Here is a 23,267-nt window from a genome sequence, read left to right as displayed (position 1 = left end):
ATGTTTGGAGCTTTGAAACTAAGACATAATATTTTTCAAAGCATCCCATTTTGGTGTGCTTTAGTAAGTATCACAATATAGTTGTGGATTTTATATACATCTTAAAGCTCCGATTCATAATGTAAATTGTAATTTCATAGGAAATTTAATTGTGTTAGATGAGATACTAAATATTTGATAGGTGTTCTGAAGACAAATGTTGTGTGCTTCAAATAGAGTCATAGTTTAGTAAAGATGAAGACAGAGCTGAATCCCCTGCCTATTAGTTGTGAGCTGAGCGGATTACAGAGGTGTATCCATTTCTTCAGGGAAGTCTAACTGGTACGATGTAATTTACTTCGGATTTTCAATATCTTTTGGTTACTTCATCTCCTAAAAGGATAACTTCGAAAGTAAATTGCGAAAGCAACCATATTAGACCCTTCTGATGAAGAATTAGAAAAACAGATCAATATAAACTGAAGTGTGTATTTTTCTAAATCAGTATTAGCATGGCAACCAAGAAGTGATTTATATGCTTAAAATACAAATTAATCATCAACAGAGCTTTTACATCATACTTTGCAGTGAAAATATTCAGGAGTTGTAATTCAGAGAAAGGTAGTCTCAGCTCCCCATTATCTAATGGTCACAGACATTATTTGGCTACCAGCACTGTTCCTACCTGTAAAAACCTATGCACAGGCAAACATTCAGATTTTACCAACTATAATCAATCCAGTAATTATGAGGAATACTTAATCAACCCCTGCAAACTGAAAGGCATTTCTCTTAGGCACCCTAGATGTCCCAGTGTATGTAGGTGAGATGGTGCCTCTCCCCCATAATCTTTCAGCTCTTGTCCTTTCTCCTGGGTGACAATTCTATAATGTAAGCATCTATCTACTAAGAACTGAACTGAAACCTCCTATCCATTTTGCATAGAACGCTGGACAGCCATTAAAATGGAAACAATATTTCCTCCTTCCTGATGTGCATGGGATTTAAATTGCTACCCTGAAGGTAAAAGGGTATAACTCATCACCCAGGACCCAAGCTGTAGGAGATATATATATTTTTTAAACAGGTACAAGAACATGATTTTTCTTTCCCAATTTTTGAGAATACAGTCATTTTAAAAATATGTTGTTAGTATAGTTGCTTATATAAATCACGATCTTTAAAACATTCTAATTTTCATGGATCCATTTAAAATATTGATTCTTTAAGTTCGGAGCAAAATGTTTATGGGTGAGTGTTTGTGTATGTGGGTGCAGGGTGTGTATTTCTGGATTTATTGTTACATCGCAGTGACTATTCCTATAAGGAAAGGGAAATAAAGAATTAAGAGCATTTGAACCAAAATCTTTATCATTTAGGAAAAAGGCACTTATTGTGCATGTGTTTTTCAGGTTGATATACTGTGGTTATGGCTACAAGTGTCTATTTCACTTTTCTGTAGCCTCCGTTTTCATTACAGCATTTTTCATCTCGTGAATAAAAACATTCAGCTTTCCTCCAGTGTATGCACACTTGGCAGATTATTTTACAGAATCAGTTCTGTAGCTTTAGTTTCTGTATCTATAGATGGGCAGATTGAACCAGACAGTCACTGAATTCCATACTCTTTCAAGTTCCAGGGTTCTGTGAAATTTGAGACTAAAACTTCTGCTTTCTTAATGATCTGAGATGAGGCTGCTTTAAAATAATATTTTCGAAGTTAGTATTGCACCTTCAAAAACATTTCAAAATCTGATAACACCAACTCCTCTGCTTTACAATCTCTGGACAGGCAAGAACACTACTACCAGATGGAGATGTGGTCCTTCTGAACTTGGCCAAACAGGCCTAAGACCAGCACTTAAATACTTTACAAATTGAATTGCACTTGTGTTAGAAACTGAATGATAAAATAAATTACTGTATCTTGTAGGTTAGGATTTGAGTTCTGCAATTGTAGCTGTTACAAATTACCTGAAAACCTTTTTATATTACATTTCTTACGGCTGTATTTTACAATTGCTCTAATAAAAAATTCTATACAAAAATTGTTTGATATTAATAGCAATCATTAACAACTTGATAGATTCTTGTTAAGTATATTTGCAATACATTTAATCCTATTAAACTCAGTCTTGAGTTGTTTCTTCCAAATATTATAGGTCTTTATGAAGCTAGCAATATAAAGAAGAGATTTCAACCATTTTCGGCCAAAAATTAGGTTTAGCTTAATGGATCAATTTTTTTCTTATTAAACTGCGTCTGACCAGTGCCAAGTAATACATTCAGCATTGATCTTTGTCTCACCCTGCTGTAGCTTGCGTTCTCTTTATGTACATGAAAAATAAGGTGCCAGGAATGAAAACAATGCCTGTATAATACAAATATAGAATTTTTCTCAGACTTCCATTCGGTTTATCATTTCACTTTGTTATTAATGCTTTGCCTGCTGCTTTTCAGAAATGTGTTTTTAAAAAGCACATTTATTTCCATAAAGAATGCTTTCTTCTGGTGTAATTATAAAAAACATACACCATATACTGGAGTACATCAATTGTTTCAGGGGCATGGACAAAACGTATGAGCCCGGAATGCCTGTGCGAATGTGGAGCCCTCCAGGGGCTTGACCCATTAACACTAGCGATCTGAAACGTACTGGTTAGAACCAGGGCTCAATTTGAACATATGTTTTTCTTTTAGTAAAAGTAGAAAGATAAATGAAAACGAAACTAGAGTTCTAATAGAGGCAGAGCATGCATGTGCCAAGTTTAAAGGGATGGCAGCGCTTCTTGGAAGGGCTCCGTCTCTGAGACGGAGTCCTACCCGGAGCCCCCAGATGTCCTCCTACCGCGGCTGCTCCGTCTTTTTCCCTCCCCAACAGAATCTGCGTACCTCTCGGGAAGATGTTGTCGGCACCGCTCGGAGCTTCCCCTCTGCTTCAAGGTTCTCCCCGGTTCTTCACTGCGCTCGAGGGCAGAACTGAAACTCTACTGCTGGACATTTAGAACTAGGACATCTGTCTTCACCCTGGCTTTTCTCGCTTGTCTTACACTTCCCCAGGACACACCTTCGACGTCGAGCGTTTCCAAACACGCCTTGCACGCTTTACTCACACTCTTCCCCGGGTTAGGATTCCCTTCCACCCTTCCTTTCTCCTTTCCACCTGCCCCGTTTCTACAAATCCTTACAGCCCCAATCTCACGCATCGTCCTCGCTTCCAAAGGTGACCTGCTCACCCCGCACAGAACGTGCTTTCGTGGAAAGACAGACTTTGGAGTCAAACAGATGTTGTTGGACAGACTCGTCCCACAGACCAGTTGCATGACTCAGGATGATTGAGTGAACCTTTATTTAGTAATGTTGCCCCAGCTTTAAAGTGAAGATGATAATACTTGGTTTCCTGTTGTTGGCCAAGCAGTATCTTCTCTTCATTAACTCATCTGTTCCACAAGTTCTTCCCGGTCCCGTTTACGTTTGTCCTGTTGCCGTCCCTAAAATAAGGTGATCCTCCACACGCGTTTGCTCCGCAGCGTGGAGGTTTCCGACAGACACCCCCCTCTCCAACTTCGGATGGGAGCACCGCGTGTTGGTCAGGTTTGCCTGGAGGTGGTGTGGGTGCGGAGGAGGTGCGCCCTCCGAGGACTGCCACAACTGGCGGAGAAGGAGGCTTTATGGTGGCCTTGGAGCGCTCTGATCTCTATTTTCTCCTTTATTACTGGCGAGAAGGTGTAATATTACATTCAGTTTCTTCACTGGGCTTACTTACCAGCCCATCTCCCACTTTGTTTAGAAAGGCAATCTTGGGTTTTTTTCTTGGGGAAAAACTGTGGTTTGCTAATGTTCATTTTACACCCTAGAGAGGGAAAGAGGGGAGTAAGTTCTCAGAGGTGCATCTGTGTTTTCAAGTCCCTCTTTGCCAGCAGCTGTTTCAACTCTTTGAACTTGTTGACTCAACTTGGGCTGATCTTTCCTCGGATGGGTTGGGCTGCAGTTCTCCTTCTGGCCTTTCTGGCCTTCCATCTACTTTCATTTGCTTTGGATTCGTTTCCTCCAACCTTATCCGGTTGCTTCTGGCTTGCTTTCTTATTTACCAGAATTCTTAGGGTCTTATTCTCTAGGAAACAAAACCAAATCTCTTATGCCTTTTCAGCAGGACTTGGAAAGGAAGGGGAGGTAGCCATGAATGCTTGGTTTGAAGCTGGAATCAAGGTCAAGGGCTGACCTGAGAGAACTGGGCTTTAGAAAGATGACTGTGCCTATAGATAGAGGGTGGAAAGGGGAGGGGCAGAAGCTGGGAGGCTATTTAGGAGGGTGGCACATGGGCTTGGGTACAAGATGGTGAGGGTTCCAATGACAGCAGCTGCAGCAATAGAAAAAGATGAATGCCTATTGGGTATTTTCAAAATTCTTCTTGAATTTTAGGAGCCTTAAGAAAATAATGTTGTGTGCTAAAACAAGGAGTTCCAGGGATAGATCCCCTGGAAACAGTAGTCACCTTAAACTTTCATGTGTACAGTCCTGGACACTGAGAAGTAATGTTTAAAGTGGTGATCTGGAGGTAGTGCAAAATCCTTAATTATGAAAGTAAGAATTCATTATGCACAGCGTACTGCATTTTCTAGGACAGATCTAAAAAACACTTTCAACTAGGGCTAAAAGAATAAGGCTTTAAAAGAATACTGTTTTCTAGTTGTGCAGAAACTTCCATTAACCAGGCTTCAAGAATCCAGAGACCCTCACATCTGTTGTTTGTTTATTTCTTTTCAGTCAGGAAGAAGGTATGATGGAAATTCTACCTTTATTCAATTATGTGACTAAGACTTACATTGGAGGGACTTAAGAATTGTCTCACTTTTAAGGCCAGGCAAGCAAAGCTAGATTTGCCAGACTGCAAGGTGACTAAATATATTTCAGATTTTCTGTAGTGATGTGCGTTTCTGCTTGTCTTGGGATTTAAAAGAATCCAAACAAATGCTTACAACTATTTCTCTAGTTTCTTTGATGGGTTAGCGCCTGCTTCATATTTTAATGTGTTACATAAACTTCAAGCATTAGAGGAGCGGGGAGAAGAGATGGAATTTAGATCACATTTAGCATGATGATCATTGTACTCATCCAGTAAGAAGAAAAATAGAACAACACTACATATTATGGGTCTATTAAAAATGCAACTTTGTCGAGGAAATTTTTCGTTTCCATAATAGTTTGGTAGTTACTCCATTACAATGTAAAATGGAATGGGCACAGTTATTAACTGTATTCCCAGTGAAGTACACATCTATTTCCTTTGCAGATGTGCACTTTATAATTTCTTCTGTTCATAATTTACGTATTGCCACACAATTCCCTCTTCTCCTAATAACAAAATAAGTGCAAAATGATTTATGAAACTTTTGAGTCTTTTCCCTTTTTTATTAGATCATTAAGAATATTCTAATAGATTCTTTTCTTCAGAGAAAATCTATTTCCATAGATTTCTGCATGTTGTCGGAGAATGTTTTCTTTCATTTACTCATCTCTTTCTGTTTTTCCTGCCTCTTTGTGTTTATTTTAGTCAATAAATAGATGAAAAGAAAATGCCTGCCTAACAAAATGCAAAGTGTATTTTTGTTTGCTAGTTGATAAATTATTCAGAAAAGATGTGGGGAATGATAAAAATATAACCTGCATTTGCAAGGCACTTTTTAAAACTTTCTAAAGCAGCATGTGTATATTGTATCCCACTCTGGTTTCTTAATGGTCCTGTGAGTTAGTAGGGTCAGGCATTAGTTTTCTAAGATGGGGACTAAAATGCCCATTTGCAGAGAATTTGGGTGATTCATCCAAAGCCCCATTGCTTGTGGGTTTGATGTATATACATGGATTATGGTACAGACAAGTCTTGATTCACTTTTCCTGGCTCTCATTTTGGGAACTACCTTCTACTGAAGTAAAGCACAAAAGCAGAGTCTAGAGTTGGCAATAAATGAACAAAGAAAGAAAGAAACAAAGTATTTATTATTTCTGGCAATCTTCCTAATTGATGTTAAGTCCCAATATCCTTATATTGATTATGCAGATCTGTTGGTTGGCAGTCTGTACTGATTATTAAAATAGCCCACGTAAACAGATTAGTTATGTGCTGTCCTTTGTGACATGGGCAAACACATGGCCAACATTACAGAATCTAGAAACCAGAGGGAGGCCTCCACAAGGCCAGCATCCCGATTTTAAACATGAAGAGACAGAGGCTTGGAAAGACCCAGTGACTCGTCCAGGATCACACTTTGATTCGTCTTAGCTCCACTGGTGAAAATTCAGTCTTTCTTACTTCCAGCCTAGGCATCAATCCGATCTTCTCCTTAGCCCTCTCTTCCATCCACATACTAGCTATTTTTCAAACCATTGACAACTCAAGCTCTTAACAAGGAAATTTCTAGCTCTTCTAAGTCACTAATGAGGCATGAATGTCATAGGTTTTCAGACTATGTTTCAAAAATAAATAAATAAATAGTAAGTTGGAGAGGGTGGAAGAAAGAATAAAGATTTCTACTAGACCCTTGCTGAGCAGCATAGTCTAGAAGCCAGGAGCTTGAGGATCACTAGGCAGCATGTGAGGAAGGCGGACTCTAGCTCCAGGCCAGACCAGCCCGAATCTGCATGACCCCTGTCTGCTCTGTACGTGCATCATGTTCAAGAAGCACTGCTCCAGATCGAAAGTAAGGACAGTGAGATTTTGTTTGCTCTTCTTCCATCCATGCTTTCATCTTTTTTCTTTTTCTTCCTTTCTTTCTTTGTTTTGAGAGAAAGAACAAGAGAGCGTGAATGGGGCAGTGGCCCTGGGCCAGGGCTGGGGTGGGAGTGCTGGTGTGTAGAGAGGAGAGGGAGAGAGAATCTTAAGCAGAGGTTGGCGTGGGTCTCAGTCTCACAACCCTGAGACCATGACCTGAGCCAAAATTAAGAGTTGGACCCTTAACTGGCTGAACCACACAGGTGCCCCCATCAATTTTTTTTTTTCTAATGCAAAAATGTCTTTAAGTAACAAACTGTCAAGATTTGGCTTTCTGAAGAAGTGGAGGTGGCTTTTAGCTTCTACAAGTTATTTCTCAGACACATGAGATACGTTTATAAAGAAATCTCTCCCCCAAGGTTGTAAAATGCTGTACCTTAAAAAATTGTTCTCTACATGCCAGGTATTAGAAGCATATAAAGTGCTGTTTTACTAAAAAAAAAAATGAAGTAATATATTGTATCATAGACACATTATTCATGATGTTAAGAATTCTCCTTTGTTGGGGCACCTGGGTGGTTCATTGGGTTAAGCCTCTGCCTTTAGGCTCAGGTCATGATCTCAGGGTCCTGGGATCGAGCCCCACATCGGGCTCTCTGCTCAGCAGGGAGTCTCCCCTCCCCCCCCCCCCCGCCTGCCTCTCTTCCTACTTGTGATCTCTGTCTGTCAAATAAATAAATAAAATCTTAAGGAAAAAAAAAAAGAATCCTCCTTTGTTTGGAAGGCAAAGGTTTTCAGAATTTGTCTTCGTTTTGGTTTTACAGGTTTTCTGTAAAGGTTTACAGGTTTCAGCTAACTTTTCGAGATTATAGTGTTAAAAAGCTCTAAAGGGAATTAATTTTGTATTTAAATTTTTAGCGATAAATGAAAGCAATCTGAAATCAATAATGTATTTGGATGTAAGCAAATGACCTCTGTTGAAAAAACATTTACCTCAGTGAAACACAGACCCGTGATACTAGACTTTAAAGTAAACATTAACTTTGCCCTGCGTTTCTATAATATTCTCAAAACATGCAAATGGAAATGATTCTCATTATTGACATGTCTTTTATTTTTCAGAGGAGACCAAGGTTAATAAAAGAACAGTCTGGTGTGTTTACCGTCCAGGCTTGTTTTCCCATTTTTCCTTACTTTGTAACAAGGCTTTCAGGTACTAACAAGGTCAGCGAGGTGAGGAAAGAAGGTCCTGACCAGTGTTTTAGGAGATGAACAGGGACGTGAACACGTGGAGAGAGGATAAGACAGGCCCGGGAAAGGTCCAGGTTTACGAAACCTGAAGTGTGTACACTGTTGAGTCCCTTTTTAAGATAAATAGTGCAAATTACAAATGCAAACTTGGGTAAAGAATTTTGTAAGTGGCCCATGCAAACATTTCCTGCTTATGTGCCTCTGGGAAGGTCTTCTGAATGGACGAATCAACATGAACAAAGGAGCAGGGCTTGAAATGTAACGAATCAACATGAACAAAGGAGCAGGGCTTGAAATGTATGCATGGATTCAGAGTTATCCATACATAAGACCAAAGAAGACAGTTGAATCCACTGTCACTACTCCAGGCAGAGGAATTACAAAGAGGTGAAGAGGATATAAAATACGGAGACCATCCCACCACCATCACTACAATGAGAAGCAAAACCCATGCCCACATGCTTCACCCTAGCCCTGTAGCTTTTCCCTGCCATATGGGCCTTTCTTAGGATTTAGGAACCGATGAGTTGTCTGGATTTTTCCAAATGTTAACTAACTTTTAGGTGGAAAAAGCGGCTTAAAAATAAACCCTGGCTCTGAAAGTGAGGTAACAGATTTCCCGTGAGCATGGCGGAGCCTGTGTTTATTTTACCTAAGTTGTAAAAGTATTGGAAATAAGAGAAATATTTTCAGTGGCAATAGAGGACAAATCTACATGTTTAAAGGGGTCCGAGCTTCTTTCATAAACTTTTTATGGGCACGGATTGGTTTTTCCCCGGTGTGTACACAACAACATCATTGTAGGTTACTGGTTTCTAATGTAGTTCCAATTGCCTTCCTCCCCACCCCACCCCTGCCAACATTTCGTAGTATTCCCCAATCAATGTGAATTCTCAAAATTTATTTTTATTCACTTAAAAGTTATATAGCACTTAGAAGAATTGCCAAGTAATTAAGCTTAAGAAAAAATAGTGATCCTGGAAATGTTTGGGGATCTGTAGGCTAAAGAAATAAATTAATGAATGTGTTTAGGATGTGCCAGGATAATAAGGTTTCCAGCCATTCCTGGCTGAGAAAATTCTGTACTTCCGAATCCCATGTCGCCTTCATTCATCACAGTCTTGGGAGCTCCTAATTTTAAACTAGTGTGTAGGTGTCTCTCTGTTCACAATAGAACAAGTGAATCAATAAGAGATGAATAGTTTGGGAAGATTTCAACGGCCTCTGCACCTACTTTCATTGCATGCAGGGCACAGATGCATCAAGGTCAAGAGTTACTTATAGACACTGTGATTTGGGTCCAAGAGAAGCATTCTCTTGAGTGGCATTCTCTTGAAACGTATTTGCAAACACATGGCAATTTAGACTAACAAAGGCAATCCACGTTGCTAATATATTTGCAGTAGCAGAAGAGATGCTCAAATTCAGGATTCAAATGCAAAGCCAAAAGGAGAGACTTGAATTTAAAAAATCAAAACAAAACAAAACCTCACTCGCCAACTTGTATGGTTTCCCCCAGTCTTTGCTCTCCTTGGATTTTCCTCATTCTAATACATTTACTTCTCTATCTGGTGAAATCCCAAATTGCCACTTCAATCTATCAGCCTGGCACGGTCTCATAGAACAGATCCTAATCCCAGTGTCAGCGCCACTCTACAAGGGCTCCTCCTGCTTTAACTTGGTGCTGAGTTGCCCTGGATACAGCTCCCTGCCTAACTCGGTGGCCCTCACAGGGGGCGTTTCCAGCCCGCAGGCAATGCAAATGAGGACAGGAAATATTACATTAATTTCTAGGCACTTCAAATAAGAGTTAGAACGAATCCCTAACTAAATTGGTAGGGAGCAGTTAGGTGACTGCCTTTCCACTCCTGGGTAAGGTGTCTCCGTACTGATTGACAGGTTGTCCGCTTTCGAGCAGGGGAAAGGGCTGAGAGTTTAAACTTGGCTCCCACCAACATGGCTTTGACTTTAGCAGGGGAAGGCATCACCACAGTCGCTCCGGTCTATTTTCTCTTAGAATCCTGCTCTATTTTCCAAACCTATATAAAAATAGAAGTACTTAAGTGAATGTGTGTGTGTGTGTGTGTGTGTGTGTGTGTGTGTGTACACACAGGCATGTGTATATGGTCTATAGTATATATATCCATAGGCATTTTAATATGCTGGCGTTGGGAAGGGCTTGGTGGACAGCTTGTTAGGAATGCCCTCTGCCTGTCCAAATCCCATCATCCCACAGTCGCATCCCTCTGCCTCCATGAAACAGGCGTTTGTATTCACTGGAACCCCTATGATGCTTATTGAGAAGCAGGAGAGTATGGTCTATAGAAGCATGTCCTCCAGGCTAAGACTTTCTAGGTTAAAAATCTACCACTTACTGTCTGTGTGTTCCTGAACAAGTTTCTGAACCCATCTGTGCCTTGGTATCTTCATCTGGAAAAGGTAGATAAAAGTAGTGACAAACTGAATAGGATAGATGTGATAATTAAATGAGATAAAACAATCATGTTATATTGCATGTAATAAATACACAATACATGCGGGCTATTATTTCCTTATGATATTAGCAGGAAACAATAGAATATTATCTATCATTATAACTGAATAAAACTGAAGCTTACAGTAGTTATAAACTGATAAAACTGAAGCTTACAGTAGTTGTAGTGGTTACCTGACTTGCGTCCAGGTTAATAAGGGTGGGGCAGGGAACTCTGTCTCTAGTCAGAAGCCCTTGTTCTTATCCATGTGTTTGCAGACCCCTGCTTTAGCCTCTGTGTCAGTATTGCCTGTCTCCTTATCCAAGATCCTACGTGACACCCAGGGCAGCAGCCACTGTGCCTCTGGCAATGTGAGCCTAGAAGGTGCATAATAAAGATGCATTGGTGGATTTATTTGTTAGTACATCTCTGCCTGAGATGCTAGGGACCACTTCGTAAGGCCCTATCAGACAACACACATCTTAAATAACCTGTTATACAATGTCTATCTTTCAGAACTTAGGTTTTCTCTCTCTTTCTCCATAGCATGATTTCCCACAGCTCTATTACATATTCAGCTCGTTTGCTGACGTTGTTTTCTTATTGTCTATAGCATGGCAAATACATCAGAAGAGGCATTTTGTTCGCATTCCTCCTAAATTTCTCTTGCACATCAAGGAGCCGCAAATAATTATGTGCACTGCCGAGATTCCACATAGAAACAATCGAATAATCAAGGGAGCCATTTGCTTTTTTACTGGATGGTGTTTGGCTCTCAAAGAGCTTGAAGAAATGTGAGGGCGAGTATGAAGTCAAGAAGTATCTCCAGATTGCTTTGGTCTTGTTTTTCCTTTTTGTAGCGATTGTTTACTATGGACCAATTCTCTCTCCTCAAAGCTCCTCCTCCCTTAGACTTCAGAGACAGCAGGATTTCCTGGATCTCTTCCTCTCTCTCAAGCAGCCTCTTGGGTGCCCTTCTTCTACTAGCTCCATACATGACCATTTCTTGGGGCTCCCTCTTGAATCTGCTTCTCCACTGACTCTAAAACCGTGGCCCAGCTGCTCTCATATGTATCCATGACCCTCCTCACCACATACCAACTTGAACCACATGGCTCTTTTGAGCACCAAACCTATATACTGGACTCTCAGATAATTCTCTGGTCCCTCTTACCAAAACTACCACAAAATCATCATGTCCGAAGCTGAACTAATTTCTACACAGTTCCCCGAATCCACACCCCCTTCTGGATTTGATATCCAAGTGGATAACGCTGCCATTCACCTTTCACAAAATTAAAATCTTGAATGTGGATTGGGATTCTTCCTTCAAAGGCCACATCTTGTATATATATTATATCCTCAATATCCGTGAAATCTACCTTCTCTTCTCCATGTTCGATACCATCCCTTACGATTTCTTGTCTGTGTTATTATAAGAGACCTCAAGTGGTCTCCTTGTCTCCATTTCCATCTTTGTGTTTCTCCAGGAGGATCCTTCTAATCATAGATCGGATTATGCCTCCTCCGCGGTAAATATTTTCTAGTGGCCTGCTTTCCATCACTGTCAGGGCAGAGCCAAATAGCAAGCATCAAGCGCGGTAGCCTGGCAAGAATACAGACTCAGATCTGATTCCTGCCCACTCTGCTAGCCTTTATGGGTTACCACGCTTCATGCACATTTGGTGTGTGGAGGCTATTAAGCATCCTGAGCCCAAGTTGAAATTTAGGCTGTGCAACATTGGGTGAATCGCTTCACCTCTCTGGTCCTTGCTTTACTCAACTACAAAGGGAAATAGAAAAGTATCTGCTATCTATGATAGTGGGGATCAGTGAGGCACAGAGAACAGCAAGCGCTCAATATAAAGTGACTCTTACTCTTCCCACACATTCTTTCGTCCCTCTACTGCCATTCTCCTACAGCCTGGTCCCATTAATATTTTCTCTTTCTTTCAAACTTAGCTCTTATTGCATATTCCAAAAAAGTTCTGTGGCTCTCTTCTCTGGGCTTTTGCTGCATCCCATGCACACCTCTGTCACTGCACCTGCCTTAATTTTGTATAGCAGTTTTACCTGACTTGAGCTCTTTTATCTCTGTCCTTCCTACATGGAGCCATTCCTACTGCCCTGGTGATCGCTGAGTGGTTTGCTTAGGAATGTAAGTCAGTGTTTAAAAAAGAAGACTTGCGCTTGAGCCTGGGAGTTAACTACTTACTTGCTCTGTGACTTTGGGCAAGAGAAAGTAAGTTTCCTCATAGGGTTGTTGGAATTATTAAATGTATGTGATTATGCTTTAAGCACTCTGGAAATATTAATTATCTGCACAGCTGAAGATGGAAGTGGTATTTCTACCAGATTTCGCCTTGATGTATAAAAGCCATTTACCTTTGTTGTTCTGCTGTGTGCCTAGTTATTCATTAATTACTTTTCCTCTGAGATATCACAGCATAGACGCTTTGGCTGAAAGATGTCATGAGATAGAAGAAAGAAAGAATGCTGGCCCAGAGGCATGAAACCCGGTGCTATACTATATTTATTCCTGATTGCTTTGGGTAAGAGTGGCCTGTCTGAAACTCAGTGTCCTTATCTCTAACAGAGGGCTTGTCTAACTCCCTCAGTTCCTCCTAACAATGGTGTGATTTGTGTCCTCTGAACCAACACTGTAGTGATGATTAAATTCTTGGGTACTTTAAGAAACTTAATCACCTCACCTTTCTCCCCTTTGTCTATTTCTACCCAAAAATGCACACATCACCTGCTAATATTCTCTATATGGTTTAAAAAGCACTTATCTATGTGTCATGAGCTTTATTTCTTTTTAAATATTTATTAATTTATTTTAGAGAGAGGAAGGGAGAGAACGCACACCTATGCACTTGAGAGCAGGGGGAGGGGTGGAGGGAGAGGGAGAGAGAATCTCAAGCAGACTCCTTGCTGAGCACAGAGCCTGATGCAGGGCTCAGTCTCATGACCTTGAGATCAGGGACCTGAGATCATGACCTGAGCCAAAATCCAGTCTCTGATATTTAACCCACTGAGCCACCCAGGCACCCCAGTGAAAGAGAACCTTAGAACTTAATGGGGGATCATGCTGCCAGAGAAGGAGGGATGGTGGGAACGGGATGATGATTGAGAAGCCTCTGTTCTTTCAAAGTCAGATGATAAATGGTATTTTAATGAGCCAGCCACCAAAAAGTGTTTTAGCTTTTATATCATGGAAGGAAAATACATTGTAAGGTCTGCTTTAGATAGCGAGTGACCAGATAAAATGCAACAAAAGAAAGAATACTTAGTATCTAGTCCTAAGTAGGCAAATGGCTCAGAGAAGGGCATGAGAAACTTGATTAAATAAGAAATTCAGAAGAGCAAAGCCAGACCTAAGGAAGATTTCATTTCTGGTGTACTGCTTAAGCGCTTACTATGTTTGTGTGAGGTACTGTCATGGATGCTTTGCGTGTATTAAATCACAATACCCCTATGACATAGGTACTACGACTATACCCATTTATCAGATGCAGAAACTGAGGCATGGTTGTACAAATTCATGTAACGAATAAAAAAGGCACATGAGATTTGAATGCGGACCAGAATCTAAATCATACCTATTACATTATAAACTGGAAAGCATAGTTTGAACATTTGTGTTAAAAGGTTCTCCTGGGATGGGAGTGAAAGCAGAAAGAAGATAGCGTGTTCTAAAGGAAAAAAAGTAAAAGTAGAATGTCCAGAATTCTAGGGTGTGGCCAAATATTTACTGACCTTCCCGCATCATCAAAATATGTGGGGCTTAATGATCCCATATCCTGTATGTTCCATTGTTCAGCTCTGAGGAATGGGTTAGTGCAAGATGTTAGTGCAAGATGATCTGTACAAATACAGTAAGTGATTAACCACTTACTGTGCATCATGATGACACTGATGTGCAGGGCCATGTTTTTTTCATTTGTAGGTCCTTCAAGATATGGGAACATTCAGTGTGAATGATTTTTTTTTTTTTTTGCCTTTAAAATAAGTGAAAAAGTATAAAAGACTACTGTTTTTTCCACGTATAAAAGACTACCTATTTTCCGTGGAGCACTATAAATTTGGAACATTGTCAAAATTGCCAGTTACATTTTCTTTTTCAATTTTTAAAATGCTTAAATTTCAAATTAGATCACACAATTAGTAAAAGCATACAAAACATAAAGCACAGCTTTAATAACTATTTCCAAGTGAAATTCACGCAGTTCTCATTCTGGCCAAGCAAGGCCCATTCTCAACACCCTAGAAATGCCCTTTCCCTACCTAGCACCCCAATCACAGCTCATACTTTTCCCCTAAGGGAGCCACTATCCTTATGTCAGTTTTATTTTTAACTCTCTTTTTTATATCATCAAATATACATCAAACCACAAATCCTAACACTTATCTTACTCTCTACCATTAATCCATTGACTTACTAATTTAACAATCATATAATCATACTATGCAATGCTGAGTTTATAAATGTAATCATGAAAAGTCACCAGTGTTTGAGGGAAAGAGTTATACTGTTAGTTTCTAAAGAATAATTGCTGTTTGCTAAGGAAAAATGTCCTATATTTCATGTAACAAGAGCTAGGACAGTACCTATTAAACCAGGTTTCTATAGAGCAGGTTGATGATGATTATATTCTGTTTGTATTTCACAAAGAACTTTTGAAATTGTTTTCTCAAGGCTTGTGATGAAATGGAGGTAAACATTATGCTTACCACCTCTTCTAGGTAAGAGATGAGCTAATACCATTATTACTCCTCTTGCTGAGAGGTTGGGTGAAGTACCCAGGAGCACACAACCAGGAAGTAGCACTGTGGAGACTCAAAGCCAGGTCTCTGTGCCTCACCCTTTCCACTTGATCCTTCTGCTGCTTTTAAAATGAAATGTTTAATAGCCATCTTTTAACTTTTCAAAGTAACAAATAGTTCACTAGGCTCTTTTAATTCAGAAGACTTCTTAGGAGCCCGGTAAGGTAGGTAGAACAGGAGTTTTGAGTCTCATTTGGTGAAAAAGCTGAAGTTCAAAGATGCAAGGTGATGACATTCAGTCACATATCCAGCGGGTAGTAGAGTCTGGTTTGAAGTCCTTTATGTGGATTCCAGAGTGAGGTGGAGGATGAGAGAAAAGAGGGACCCCCGTGGGGTCCTGTCGTTTCTTCCATCCTTCGTCTCTGACCACTGTGGCCACAGATGCTGTCCTTGACCGCCAGGGAAGACTCGGGAAGAGGTTGAGACCGAGGTCTGGGGAAGTGCTCCCTACCCCCCCCCCCAATTGTGCTGTGGTAGGAGGAGAGAAGAAGATGGAAGAGAAATTAAAAGAATAGAAAGGAATACGAAAGTGGTCCTGAACTTTCAAGTAAGAGATTTATTATGAAACAGGCTAATACCCCAGCCAGGGACTACCTTAGTGTCTTTGACAGAGCAATGATGACTAAAGAGAATGACATGTCAAAAAAATGAACCATTGTATTGGTTTCAAGGTCATTTGGATAAAAATATAGTTTCATTCCTCTTAATAGATGTTCACATTTTTTTCTCTAGCCCCATTGTTCCCGATTTAAGGGTACTTAGAGATAACACTCAGCCCTATTTCATCTACCAATAACGTATGAAGAGGAAAGGTATCTATACCTAATCTGTTCTTCAAACATCCTTCCTTGGTTTTTCTGCCTGGTATGTCTCAAGGAAGTGTGTAAAATTCTTTCCAGAGGTGCCTGGGTGGTTCATTTGGTTAGGCCTCTGACTCTTGATTTCAGCTCAGGTCATGATCTCCGAGTCAGTCCTGGGATTGAGCTCTGCCTTGGGCTCCTCACTCAGCATGGAGTCTGCTGGTCCTTCTCCCCCTGTTCCTCTCCCCAGCTTGTGCTCTCTCTCTTTCTCTCTCTCTCTCAAAATAATAAATAAATAAAAACTAAAAAAGAAAAATTAAATTCTTTCCACAAGCATTTAAGACATATCCCAATTTAATAAAATAATAAGCACATGCCTTATAGCACTTTTAGGAGGGAAAGGAAGGTAAAACCCAAACCAGACCATTAAAGGGCATTGCAGCCCTATAAAGGTAAAGAGATTTCATCAAACAAAGTAGATCCAGGAGGACCAAGTCTTATTTACTACAAAGCTGGAACTGGTAGCTAATCTTAAAGTCATTTCCTGACCACAGACATCAATGTGATGATGATATCAGTGCATTGCCTTTCCTCTCTCAAATATTTACTCCCATGTAAAGCCAACAATTAGAGAGAGGCAGCACCAAGCAGAGGTTTCACAGTCCGACCTTTATCTCAGAAAGAATCTGGTTTGGTTTATTTTATTTTATTTTATTTTATTTTATTTTATTTTATTTTATTGTTATCCATTCAAACTATTTTGAGATTTTATATGCTTAGACTCAATCATAAAATTGAATTCAGATATAACCTTTTGCAGTATGTAGAGCTAATGAAATCACCCCAAAGGTCATTTACTTAAGCAATAAGCACTTCAAATTGATCATGATCAGTTAAACTATCAACTCCAGGTAATGATTTTTTTCTCTCCTTCTTTTTCCTTTTAGTACTTACTCAAGTACCAGAATTAGAAGATCAGTTTGTCCCTAGTGTTTAACATCCAATTTTCTACCAATCAGAACACCAGACATGCTCTGTTAGATTTATGGTGCTCTTAAAATGAGTTTTATTTTACAAGTCAAGGTACAATCACCACTTTTGTTGACATATTATTACAAGCTATGTAAAACCTTAGATAAAAGCTCAAAAGGAAATAAATCTGTGTATCACACATCTGATAATTAGATATTATGGGAAATTTTGAAATATGGGAGAATGTGGTTGTAGGCATATGTATGAAAATAAAGAATACTCATTCAAATTCAATATATTAAGCTCAGTTTTCAAGATCAATTTTTATTTCTTTCTCTTTAATAGCAGTTTGGTAAGTCAGACTGTATACAATAATGTTACATATCAACTTTACACAACCAAATAAAAATAATTATGTCAATAAACTGAAAAAAAAAACCCAAATTTGCATTCTGTTATCATGGGTTATGTATCAAAATTCCTTTAAAGATTTCTAGGAATATGTGACAAAACTTTGGCATTATAATTAGAAGATTGACTTTGATTGTTCTAAAAAATATATAATTATTTATCACATGAATATGTGCCAACAGCTCATCTTTGTTTTTTATTGGGTGCTTGATATTGGGCCAATTCATAATACATAACTCTTTCTCTGGAAAATGAGCAGGGGAAAGACGAGTGGCGATTTAAATCATCAATTGCGTGACCTAGTCAACTACCCCAGCAAGGCAGCTGGTGGTTCCTGAGGTTGAAAAGAAATTGAAATGAGGTTTGGGGACTGTGGATTTAATTTTTTCTTTCTAGTATGAATTCCATCCTAATGCATCAAGTAGCTTCTACTATTGGAGACAAAGATCAGAAGAGGGGACAAGTTAAATGGATAATGGTACCTACCAAAGAACCATAAAGTCATTGTCTACCTACCTCTCAGAGTCTGAATACCTGATTTATAGAATAATTCACCAGTGAAAGAACCATTTCTTCTATTCCTCAAAAAGCCTTTCTTTATTTTGTAGTCTATCCAAGATTTTCATTTTGGCTAAAATATTGTGAATGCGATGGTACTCTTTTGGTTATTTTTTTCTTGCACCACTCAGTTCATTTGTTTGGGATCCTGCATACAATATATAAGCAAATCCTGTTGCCTCTACCTTCAAGATGTGTCCTGAATCCAGCCATTTATCTTTTATCTCCAAGTCACCACACCTCTCACCTAGACTCTGGCAAGAGTTCCTGATAGGTCTCTCCTTGCTTTTACTCTGGCCTCTGATAGTCTACTTCTCCCGAAACAGTAATTCTTTCAGAATTCAAATGAGATCACATCAAACCCCTGCTCCATCACATTTAGAACAAAATACTAAGTTCTCACCATGACCTACAGGCCATGAATGATCTGGCTCCGGGCTTCCCCATTTCCCTCCCCTCTTCTGTCTTCCAAACACACTGACCCCATTGCAGCTGCTGGACACACAAGCAAGCTCTCTCCTCAGGGCCTTTGCTGTTGCAGTCACCTCTACCTGGCAGGTTCTAGGTCTTCACATAAAAATCAGTTCCTCAGAAAAGCCTCCTCTGACCATCCCATCTCAAGTGGGTCTAATTCTCTGCTACTCTACATTAGCTTTCCTCAAAGCGCTTACTGCAATCTAAAATAATCTTGGTTAATTGTCTGGTTTGTCCAAAACATCTGCCCCAGAGTATGAACTCACATAAGTCAAAGACTTTCCCTCCTCCCTCTTTCGGTCCCTCCCTTCTTTCCCCCTCCACTCCTCCTCCTCCTCCTCCTTCCTCTTTTTTCTTTTTCTTCTTCTTCAACTAGTCTATACCTGGGAAGTGGAACTAGTGTCTAGAATATAGGAGTACTTTAAGAAAAATTTGTTGAAAAGTCATTTGAGGAATGAATTTTTTTAAAAAACATATTATTTACTTATTTGACAGAGGGCGAGCACAAGCAGGGGGAGCAGCAGAGAGAGAGGAAGAAGCAGGCTCCCCGCTGAGCAGGAAGCCCCATGTGAGGCTCCATCCCAGGACTCTGGGATCATGACCTGAGTCGAAGGCAGACAGTTAACTGACTGAAGCATCCAGGTGCCCCGTGAATTTTCTTTTTAATATAATGTGACATAAATATCCCACATATTTTTCACCAAATGATTTACCAGTGATTCCAGAACCTTGCTCCTCTCCCTGCTTAAACATTGAATACACATTTGCTTGTGTTTGTGGGAATTCCTCCTCCATCTCTCACTTTTGGAGCCAGTATCATACCGCTTTAACCATTGTAGTTTTGTGGTGTGTTTTGATAACTTACAGTTTCCATTCCTTTTTCAACCCTCTTTCCAAATTCCTATTCTGGCCCATCCTTCTTAGTTAGTTTTGACAGATGACCATTAGAATGACCCATTCATGAAAGTTGGATTTTAAATGGAATTCTGTATGACTCTGAATTTGCATGGCTGTGAATTCGTTAACTATGCATATTTTGCATTTTTTACAGTGATGTGTCTTCCAATTCTAGAAAAATATGTCTCTCCATTTATTCAAGTCTTTTTTTTTAATGGCTCAATAAAACTTCATTGTTTTCTTCATTTTTGCACATTTCTCATTAGGGTTATTCTCAAGTATTTTGTATTTCACATATTATGTGGAAATGCTTTCCAATTGAGACTTAGCTTCATTTTAAGTGATACTCTCCCAGTGAGTCCTACCTAGTAGTTAGCTTTCTCTTTGTGCTGTACAACTGAAAATTTGAGTTAAGTATTTTCCAACAGAGAATTCATTTTTTTCATGACTCATGGTTTTGTTGTTTATGAATTTAATAAATATGAAATCATAAGCTTCTAAAATTTTCATATTATGGTATTTGTCCCTATCTCTGCCACTGCATATTCCCTTTATCAAAATAACTAAGAGAATTTGTTATTTGTATTTATACAAAAGTTGCTTGTCAATCGAACATTTTATCAATCATCCACCCAGAAATACACCATGAAGATTAGTTTCGCACCATTCGAATAGTTACAAATCACTTGAAATTAACTTATGAAGGAAAAAAAGAACTATTTTCTTTTTCAAGCATGTAGATGGAGTTTTCTATATTGTTTGTGGCAAGGAAACAACTCGTTCCTTTTTAAAAGAATAGTCTAAACAATGAAATAAAAGGTAAAGTCAAAAGAAAATCACAAGATCTTGAAATAGAAAATATAATAATTGGAAGTAGAAAATATCATAGGAACAAAAATAATCCAGATCCACACAAAATAACCCTTCTTGTATCATATGTATATTTTATCATCTTAGTTTATATAATTGGCAGAAATATGTTACGTAAGCCAGAAATAACATTGCAAATTCTGTTTATTTGCAAAATTTCAGGACTTAACAAATGTTTCTTTTACTTTGTGTATCGCCATTGCTTGTCATGTGCATTTACTAAAATCTTCTCTGCTCCAGTGACAGACACCCATATCAGATATTGTCCTGAGGAAGGTCCAGGGCTTGGAAATATAATTTACCCTCATTAATCACTGTACATAGGGGGTTCCAGGAAGAAAACATTTGGCGTGTAATATATGTGATAATATGAATAACTGAAAATGGCCGCTTGTGACTTCCATTGGTAAAATGTAACATCTTCCTAGTGAGGATTTTGGCCTCCAAATAAGAATTATCAGTAAAGAAAGTTATGTCACATTTGCTGGTATAGAGCTTCAATAATCCCATAGTGTTTTCTAAAAGAAGGTGGTCAGAGTTCCTGGAAACCAGTGGGCTTTTTTTTATGTTTCACACGGCAAAAAATAAAATCCCTCTCTTGCTTGACTTCTTTAGTGCATATCCTGCTTCCCTTGGTGATGTTAAGGAGTAACAGGAACTGTGTGCTGACAGCTGGTTTCAGGAGACTCATTTAAAAAGATGTCCACTTCTGAAGTGTGATGCTGATATTTTCTCCCCTCTTCTCTACTACAGGAAAACAAGCTAACAACAAATCCAGAGGGGGGGGGGAAACACACTCCTCATATTTTTATTATTATTAGGGAGTTGGTGATAATTCCATGCTGAAGTGGGCTGGGGGTTGGGGGAGAAGTTGAGGAGCCCTGTAGCTCCAGCCAACGCAAAGGAGACTTCCGTGGAGTCAACAACACACTTATTTTTGAGAACTTGAGGGTAGGTGGCTTTAAATTAAATATTAACATTCAAAAAAAATGAGGTCTGGGCTGGTTGTCACTACACAGAGGAGGCCTAAATTGGGCTGTGGCCCTGAGGTCCCAGCTCCGCTGGCAGACACTGCACTGAGAGAGGGCGAGGCAGTCTGCCTGTAGAGGGAGGTGGGCTTGCAACTTCATTTTCCTCTGACATATTTTGTTGGCTGATTAATAGGCTGACACTAATTTAGGTCTCAGAAGACTAGAATGTTCTGTAACAGGATAGAGAAGGAGGGGGCTCGGTGGGGGGGGGGGTCAGTTAGGAGGGGGAATAACAGAATGTGGGATGTCTCAGATTTGGGCCCAGAGAAACCCAGGGCATATTTTAAAGACCTTACCCGCTGGCAAATTGAGAATGAAAAAGCCAGTGCCTTAAACAATTAATTTTGCTAATCATGCAATCTAAATTGTCACACTTAAGAATCTCAGTGTTGACCTGTTTAGACAATACGCCTTAATCCACAGGGGAGTAGTTTCAGTAGATCATGTTTAAGTTAGCTAATTAATATCAAAAGCAGTGTGGAATTGACTAACAGGTAATTTAATCAAAAGATAATTAAAACTATTGAAATTTATAAATTATTATTTAATTAATATTAGTTAATATTATAATTTTCAAAGTCTGAATTATGCTGATTAAAGGGTTCTCTCATAAATACCACTGAAAATTAATTACAAATTAATATAATCTGCTGAACATCCTCTTAATGGACTTCCAGCTATTCTTGACTTTTGCAATAAATAAACATTAGACCCCATACTGCATCCCATCTTCCTGAATGTATTAAGTATTCTGGAAACACTGAGGCCATTAACTCCTTGGATTTCTAAGGGAATTCACACAGACAGTAGCACCTTTAATAGCAGAGAGGCTGATGTCTTTTGTTGGGATGTGAGGTTCCAGGGCACTGGGGCTAGACGACTGTTCAGTGAGTGGAGCTCAGCTAGACAGGGTCTCTTTGTTGTCTCTGTCTGTGTGGCTCAATCTAATGTCTTCCCAATCCACTTTAGAGAAGTTTCCAGAAGATAGCTGGGTAGTTGCGTGCTGCGGACAGTTCTGATATGGAATGGTGCCCTAGGGCTTTTGTTTCTCTCTGTACTTTGCTACAGTCCCTGCTCTTGGGTGACTTCATTAAGAATGATATGAATCCAGGTACCCGCGGTCAGAGAATTGTGAAAATCAGATCTTGTCAAAGAAACCCAACAGGCTATGATCGTGTTGTGTTCTATTTGCCAAGAATACTGAGAAATAAAGGGGAGGAAGAGGGTGAAGGGGGGTGGTAGGAGGGACTAGATATTTTCTCCCCTCTTATCTACCCATAGGAAAATAAGCTAACAACAAATCTAGAGAAAACGTTCTTCCTATTATATTAGGGAGTTGGCAATATTTCCATGCCGAAGTGGGCAAATGCCCTCCAGAGCCCCGGAACACTGTGGAGACAACCTTTCATTGCTGTTTCTCCCAGTATTTAATTTTTTGACTGTTAAGGGATCTAGAAAAAGGAAATGGAAACCAGAAAGCTGAGCCAAAGGAACTCTCTTTGGTCATTGAGGATTTGTGCTATTAACCTTTCCTAATAAACTGGAAAGGCAGAGTCCTCCCCCTCCTCCCACCTCCAGCGTATACTATCTAGCACTTTGGGGGGGGCCTGTAAATGTAAAATGACCTCTCTGCCTATATTTATGAGGTAGTTAGATGCTGAATGGGATGTCGCATAACCTAATACTACATCTAGAAGCCCCTGGCTGAAATGTATATGCAGTAAAGACAGATTTACAGCTGCCTTGAGTTTCCCTTTGAATTTCCAAGATTTATCTGAGCTTAAGGTCTCAACGTTAGTTTACACAGCTAGAGCATTCTTCAGAATTCACGCTAGAGCCGGATCTCGGGACTAGTGCTGAATTTCCTTTGATGAACATAGGCTTTTGGTCTCTCGTTTTCTCTGGAGACTGTGATTGAAATTGAGGGTTATGGTCCTCATTTTGTTTTAGTCATTGACTCTGGACCACTATCAAAAATGCTCTTTCTTAATTGGAGCATTTGGGGGAAGCTAAT

The 23,267-nt window shown here is 39.5% G+C and overlaps 2 protein-coding genes across 2 annotated transcripts in view; one reads left to right on the top strand and one right to left on the bottom strand.

The window, feature by feature from the left end:
* Positions 1–3,156, bottom strand: part of FANCL (FA complementation group L) — a 304,302-nt gene extending 301,146 nt beyond the window's left edge. The window contains exon 1 of the mRNA XM_082744360.1: positions 2,872–3,156. The gene's annotated coding sequence lies outside the window, so the exon portion shown is untranslated. The remainder of the gene's footprint in view (positions 1–2,871) is intronic.
* Positions 1–23,267, top strand: part of LOC309871387 (uncharacterized protein) — a 574,873-nt gene that overhangs the window by 40,532 nt on the left and 511,074 nt on the right. The gene's annotated exons all lie outside the window — the stretch shown is intronic.

Source organism: Mustela nivalis, assembly GCF_964662115.1.
Source record: "Mustela nivalis genome assembly, chromosome: 8".
Taxonomy (NCBI): Eukaryota; Metazoa; Chordata; class Mammalia; order Carnivora; family Mustelidae; genus Mustela; species Mustela nivalis.
The sequence above is the reverse complement of the archived record's forward strand: the minus strand, read 5'-3'. Positions and strand labels throughout refer to the sequence as shown.